This window comes from Triticum aestivum, chromosome 1B (assembly GCF_018294505.1).
Source record: "Triticum aestivum cultivar Chinese Spring chromosome 1B, IWGSC CS RefSeq v2.1, whole genome shotgun sequence".
Classification (NCBI taxonomy): Eukaryota; Viridiplantae; Streptophyta; class Magnoliopsida; order Poales; family Poaceae; genus Triticum; species Triticum aestivum.
The window spans coordinates 37552666-37560532 of NC_057795.1; the positions used below are offsets into that span (position 1 = coordinate 37552666).

Consider the following 7867-nt stretch of genomic DNA (forward strand, 5'->3'; position numbering starts at 1 on the left):
TGAATATCATGAGACCAAGCCGATGATCTTGCTCACAAAGTCTCAGAAGAAGAGATTGTTGATCAAGACGATGATTTTCCCAACGATGCCATCGAGCAACACCAACGGACAACAAAAGAAACAACATGCCTTCATGAGAACAACATCGACCGCCACCGCGACTGCCTAGCACACCGGGGGTGCGGTTTGGCTTGATCCGGGGGAGAAACAGGTATATGGCGGCGCAAGATTTGGGAATAGTGTCTAGGATCAGGGAGAAGCTGTGAGATCCAAAATTGGGGACGAGGCATTTAGGGATCCATTAAGAATAAGCAAAGAGAAATAATGGGGCGATGCACCATTGGACATTGGACAATGGAGGAAGATCCGCTCGACATAATTGGTAACAGGAAGAGCAATGCTACACCTATGTAAGAAATGCTATGTGATTAACGTAAAAGCTTAGTAACAGCTTCGTACGGGTAGGGTTGTTGTTACATTCCACCTTAGCCGTAGAAGCTCTTGGACATGTAGTAGATTCCAAGGAGAAAACCTCCTCCAACTCCAAGTATCTAATCCAAGCAGAGTCTCCCTCACGCATGCAGCTTTGCAAGCACACTTGACCACGATCATACCTATTTAAGCTTGCACTCTTGGTGTGGATACTCCTATTACCAGACTGCCATTGCCATACACACACGTTCCAACCAAGCGGCCTGACCATGTCGACGACGATCATAGCGGCCAAGGAGGTGGAGAAGGTGATCACCGCCGATGTAGAGATAACAGAAATCATCGTCCAGAGGGTGCCATACTCGGACCTGCTGGCAGTCCGGGCACTGGACAGTACCGCGCCCTCATCGGCGAGTTCACGGCCTCTCTCATCCTCCTCTACGTGAGCATCACCACCGTCGTCAGGTACAGGAACCAGTCCTCCGCCACCGAGCGGTGCACCGGCGTCAGCTACCTAGGCGTCGCCTGGTCCTTCGGTGCCACCGTCTCCGTCCTCATTTACTCTACCAGCGGCGTCTCAGGTAGGTATATACACATCTGTGTCATAACATACTTTCTTCATCCATAATTACTTGTCACAGAAATGAATAGAAATAAGTGTATCTTGAACTAATTGTCGCCTTCCGTGTGCAATGCAGGTGGGCACATAAAACCGGCAGTGACGTTCCGGCTCTTCATGGCCGGGAAGGTGACGCTGGTGCGCTCGGTACCAGACATCGTAGTCGTGTACCAGTCATATCCATGCATCGTAGTCATGTTTGAGAGATTCATGCGTGGTGTGGCGTGTACCATCACTCAAAGATGTCCGTGCAATGTTTGCCCCAGTTTGCTGCTACGCTTCGTCGTTCCACCAGCACCGCTGCCCTCCTGTTTCGTGGATCATTTGCAATAGTGCACTACAAAAAAAATACACTTCCGTGATGATACGTGTTTGTCACAGTAGGTCGCGTTTTTTGTCATGCATGTACATCCATGATAAATTTATGACAGACTCAAGGTAGTCATACCTATGCTGTTGTAGAAGCGTTCCATGACATTACCAAAATTATCATCACGGAAGTGTCCACTTCCATGACGATAAATCGCGCGTCACAGAAGTGCTTTCGTCAAGGGTGACCGACACGTGCCATCCACCGTAACGGAACGCCGTTAAGCTATCGGGTCGGGTTTTGGATCCGATAACCCGTTAATAGCCCCGACCAATGGGGATTTTCCACGTGTAAAATCATCATTGGCTGGAGGAAACATGTGTCGGCTCACCGTTGGGACAGATGTCGTCCGCTCATTGGACCGAAGACGCCTATGATACGGCGACACGTGGCACGGCCCAACAGAGGCCCATTCCTGTGAAAAGGCCGGCCCATTTGACTTGGTCAAAAGGTGGCGGGCCGGCCCACGGAAAGCCTGTTAACGGCCTGTTCGCATATAGCCCATTTACAGCCCGCTAACCCAGGGCCCGTTACGTCCTATCCGAATTAGGTCCAGTAGCATCATCTGGGTCGTCCAATATGATTCAGCGCGTTTTAACTTCCGACCCATGCGTGGCCCATGGCTTCTTTCGGCCCATATGAGGACCTTTGTAACTCTTAGCCCATTAATAGTCCGTGGTGAAACTGACCCGCAATAAACAGTGTATCACTTTATACCCATTAACGACCCGTTATTCCATTGGGCCATTTCCAGCCCAAGTTATCTTTCCGCCTTCTCAGGACCCATTGATTCTTGGGCTCACTTGCAGCATTCGGTTACATACGGCCTGTTACTGTCATTTTCTGCTTGTGGGCCAAATTCAGCCTGTCGTTACAGTCGGCCCGTTTGCGGACCGTTAATACGTTGGGCCGTTTTCATTTAAAAAGAACACGTTGGGCTGTTTTCATAGAGTTATCAAATACGGCCTATTAACGGTCCGTTATGGGCCATGAATAGTACGGCCCATAATTGGCAAAATGATGATACGCCCCGTAGAAGGGCCATGGATCCTACGGCCCATATGAGGCCCATGGATAGTACGGCCCATAGAAGGCCCATGGATCATACGGCCCGTAGAAGGCTCATGGACCCTACGGCCCGTAGAAGGCCCATTGATCCCTAAGGCCCGTATAGAAGGCCGATGGATCCTACGGCCCGTATAGAAGGCCAATGGTCCTACGGCCGAACGAAGGCCCGTGGATCATACGGCCTGTAGGAGGCCCATGGTAACAACAGTCCGTGTGTTGCCATGATTATTTTGGCCTAGTTACAAAAAATAAGCTATTGTGGCCACTAGAAAAACACAGAAAAAGAACTGCAGTGACTATAAGCAAACAACTAAACAAGACAATAAGGAAATAAATAAGCAAGCAATTAAGGCTAGCCTATTACCGCTATTACACATATTACATTCACTGGGCATCAAAGTTCGCCACCAGTGCAAATATAGGGAACAAAGCAGCATATTACATACACTGGCCGTCAAAATTGGCCACCAGTGCAAATAAACGCGGCAGCAAAACAAGAGCATAACTGAAACAACTTCAGAAGAGCTCAAGAAACGTTATCCTGGGTATCCACCATGCTGGCAATAAGCTTAACAAGCTAATTAGCTTTGTCCTGTTTGGCGCTAAAATCCTCCAACGCTTGCTGTTGCACCAGAAAGTATGGATATGAATGCTCCAGGGACTTCCGCAGTCCTGCCACTTCTTGTCGTAGCACAGCTGATCGATGTCTTTCAGCTTGTAGTTGAGACTCAAGAAACTGAACGGATTCAGACAGTGTGTTTGAATGGCTTGTGCAAGCGGTAGTGGCTAGTAACTAGAACACTAAACCAAGATAGGACTTTGGGGTTGTCTCGCTGTCTTCAAGATAGTCTTCCTTAGCTGTTTTATCAGCTTTGTTGGAAACCAAAAAGGATGTGTCACCATTTTGAACCTTATCTGCATTACTTTCTTTATCATTGCTTCATAAGGCACTCTTCCCCAATATTCTGTCAGCATTCTAAAAGAAGAAACAAGCAGACATATAACAAGTTTAGCATGTACTAGTATATGAAACTCATTTCGGTGAACCAGTTCATTAGTAAGGTGGATAGGATTAAACTACCAAGTCTTCTATTGCCAAGTACTAGTACAGAATAAAAGCATCAAACAAACATATATCTATGTCTTGCCAAATCAAAATAGAGACACGGTTCAAATCATATCAGTTCAAGACAAAGCAGTAGTGAAAGAGTACAAAGCATGGGAAACTACATGGCACAACAAGATTTCAGATGGGTACTATGGGTCTACATGTACAACAACACTATTGGCTCTGTTGTGATGCTAGTAATGTGCATGATATGAAAGTCAACTGTATACACAATTGAAATTGAAATCAAAAGAGCTATTGATAAGAGCAAACCTGTTAAAGAAACATGCGTGAACATACCTACTGTGCCATTGGAGTTTCGATTAGATTCTTCAATTTAAAAATAAGTTTGTATCAGTAAATACAGTGATACAAGAGCAAAGCAATCATAGTTAAAAAAGGCGCGCCTAAGCGAGCGCTTAAGCGCGCCTAGGCTCTAGGCGTTGGCAAAACGCATTGCGCATAACTACGCTTAATCTGTGCATAACTGCGCATAAGCATGCGCTTTGGTCAGTAAAGTGCAAGGCGATGGCAAAACACACAATTAACGCCTAGCACTTTTTTGAACTATGATAGCAATGGAATCTTAAATTAGAACAGTTGTTCTTCAGATTTAGGCACTTGTTCTACATGAACAGAGTACAGTAAGACGCAAGAATATAATACCTAAAAATAAAAAATGAGCTCATAGACCTTACCATATTCTTGGTTCGGGACCAGTACAGAACAAGGCGTTCCCAGTCATCGTCCAGTAAATGTGTCTCAGGAGAACATAAGGGAATTTGATGAGTTTCTTTGCCGGTGAAGTACGTTTTCTTCAGGTAATTCTGATATTGCCACCAAGCATTCTTGAAGATAGCAGAGGTATTAGCACAGGTTACCTCATCCTGAGTTTCCAAATCGGTCCTTCTCTATAGAGAAAAATGGGAAAATTTGTTGTATTATAACCATCATGGAGGTAGGATGTATGGGACGAAGCAAAGTAATTGCCATGAATAGCATTACTTACACATAACTCCTGGACAAACACCTGCAACTGGCACTTTCCTTCATCTTCAGTATAATATTTTCAAGATGGGAAGATATGCACATACGATTTAACAAATCAAATGCGATAGATGCTAAACTACGACTAGCTGGTTGTGCTTCCTCCACAGGAATAGGCGTACTAACAGGTGGAGTTGGGGTTTGCCGTGATTGTACTGGCCGTTTGGGCACTGGAGCTGCCTTACTAACTGCTCTTGTTTGGGAGCTCTGTGGTGGAGATGGTTCTGTGTCAACAGGAACTGGGTTACTATCGGCTGGGGTTGGGGTTAGATTGGGTGAAGCTGGTTCTCTGTCCATCGCAGTAGGGGTACAATCTGCAAGAGTTTGGGTTATGTGCGGTAGGCCTGGTTCTTGTGCATGTACAACCGGGGTGCTATCTCCACCAAGAGGTAGCACTGTTTTATTTGAAAACCGTGTTTTTATTCCGCTACATACTGGCATCACCCGCTCCAATTCAAATGGCTGATAAACAGGAAACATAGTTAAATGTACAGACATTGTATGAGAGACAGATGCAATAGATAGTGTGGAAAAAATCGGGCATGAAATAGTTGACATGTATATTGTTTAACTAAAACGGATAGCATGACATAATTTCACATATATGATGTCTATCTAAACTTGATAGTATAGCGTAACATAATTCAAAAATATGATGAATAACTAAACAGGATCGCATGACATAATTCACCTACATGTTATCTAAGTAATCAGGATCGCATCATTTAATTCACATATGTGATTTATATGCTAAACAGAGGGCATTCAATATGATGTCTGAACTAAGAACATGGTGTTGAATATTGTGTATATGATGTCTAAACTATGCAATGCAAGACACCGTATGCATGATATGAGCAGTATAACCGTGCCAGGTTAGAGCATACACCTCAGTAGGGGAATAGGACTGGTCATCTATCTCTGAATCCATCTCTGAGGAGCTATCGGGACCCAACAAGAGATCTGCTTCGACAAGTAGCACTATCTGCTCTGAAGGCCTTGTTTTCACTCCAGATTTTTTCATCTCCCACCAAAATGGCTGATTCACAGGAAGAGTAGTTTAATGTACAAATATTGTCGACAAATGGAAATGTAATGAAGAAAAGGATGGGCAAGATATCATTCAAATATATGATGCTTGGTTAAACAGGATGGCATTGCACATTTCACATGTATTATGGCTGGCTAAAAGACATCAGACTACATAATTCCCATATATGATATAGAAACTAAACAGGTGGCATTACAGAACACGTCTAAACTAAGTAGATGACATATATGATGTAAAAAGTAGGCACTGCAAGGCAACATATGCATGATATGACTAACATCATCATGCCAAGCTAGAGCAAACACCTTGGGGGTAAATAGGAGTAGTCAGCGGCGTCTGAATCCGCCTCCGAACAAATATCTTCCTCTAGATTACAATCTGGAGAGGGGTGGGAAGGGTTTGCCATTGAACCCACCATGGAGCGATGTCTGCATGACATTGTATTGCCGTGCAAAACTCTTCTCTTTTTCTCTACATGTTCAGCATGACTGTGTACAATATCTGACATGCATACGCAAAAATATGGTGAGATTATGTACGGAGAGCATGCAGAAATTTAGAGTGATGTTAACAACCAGTGGATGGATCCAAAAATAATGATAGCAGGCTGATTATTGCTTTAAATTAATAAAAAGACAGATGATGATTGCTTCACTATTTGTTTCTCACCCAAGATGAACAACATAGGCATACCCTAGGTGAACCAGATATTAGACAGACATACTATTCATTGCTACCTCGATATGTGCCCCACAACTAATTTAGAAATCAAGTTTGAACATTAATTTGGACCTGAGTTGGGAGTCCAAGAGCTGAACAGGATGATAAAGTAGCAGATAAGTTTAAGCAATGCATAACATAAGCAGAAACAAAAGAGTGTGACCTCTCCCATGTACTCCTCAGGTTCATCTGCTGAGTCGATGATGATGATGCCGTTGGGGTGGGTGCCGGCGGCAGGGAAGGAGATCTGAGGCGGCGAAAGACGGTCAGGAGTCGTGATGTCTGGTTTGGTGGATGCTTCTGTCGATGGAGCAGCTCAGGTGAGGTGGACGACGTCGCGGTAGGAGCAGGACAAACCACACAAAGTTCCCTTCGACCCGTACCTGTAACTAAAGTAATTCTGTAAGGGCTCATTTGGCTTGCATGATTCTTAAAATGCAGGGATAGGAAAAACACCGGAATAGGATAGGAAAATGCACATGGTAAATAGAGCATTTGTAAACACAGGATTTCTGTCAACTTGGGTGTTTGGTTTACAGGAATTGGAAGAGCAGAGGAATGCAAAGAAACATGGCCAAAATAAAGAGAAACCATATGAAAGCGTGTATAGTTAGAATGTTATTCTGGCACTAATGCACTTGGTCTTGTTTTCATGCATAGAATTTTGAAAAGTAGGTCCAGGTGGATGTTTTGCTTCATTCCTTTCAACAAAATGCATGAATAATTGAATAGTAGAGTGCCATTGGAAAATTCCTTATTGCTATGTTTTTCCGTTGAACCAAAATAGCCCTAATGGATCGACGTGAATGTATAGTAATAAGTGATGCAACAAGTGTACAACCTCTTTGACGTAGCCGTGTCGACCTCAGCATCATTCAATTGGTCGCTGAAGCAGTTGAGGCAGAGGTGGCTATCGGAGGTGTGGAGGAAGATCTGAGGAATCTGTAGACGGCGTCCAGGGCACTGCGCTATTGTGATGGATCGTTCAGTCGTTGGAGCAGCTCCGGTGAGCCGTAAGACGTCAAGGCTGAAGCAGCACAAGACAGACATCGTCAATCTCAAGTGGGATTCTAATAGCATCTCCAATAGATGATGTAAAATGGATGTAAAATTAACATCACCAAAATCACCTGACTACAACAGATGAGGTAAAAACTGTTGACTCTGAACTTAACTGTCGAAACTAAAATTTACTATGGAATCTGAATGCTACTGTCGAAACTGAACGCAATGGTAGCAGAGAGGCACTTGACATGTAGTTTAAGGAGGGCCTGCAGTTCATCTTCAACCTGCACCCCCCTGAGCCGCCAGCCACCATCGATCGAACCGCCGGCCCCAGCGCCGCCTCGCCGCCCCGAAACAACTCGCCACCGTCGCCCCGGCCAGCCCTCTCGGCCCCCCGCCCCACCCTGAACCCTAAGATAGATAGTGGGGTACCTCTCTGGCGAGCCC

At 44.8% G+C, this 7867-nt stretch overlaps 1 pseudogene; it reads left to right on the forward strand.

Moving 5' to 3' along the window:
- Window positions 1–701: 701 nt before the first annotated feature.
- The window catches only part of LOC123076575 (uncharacterized), a 30322-nt pseudogene continuing 23156 nt past the window's right edge, over window positions 702–7867 (forward strand).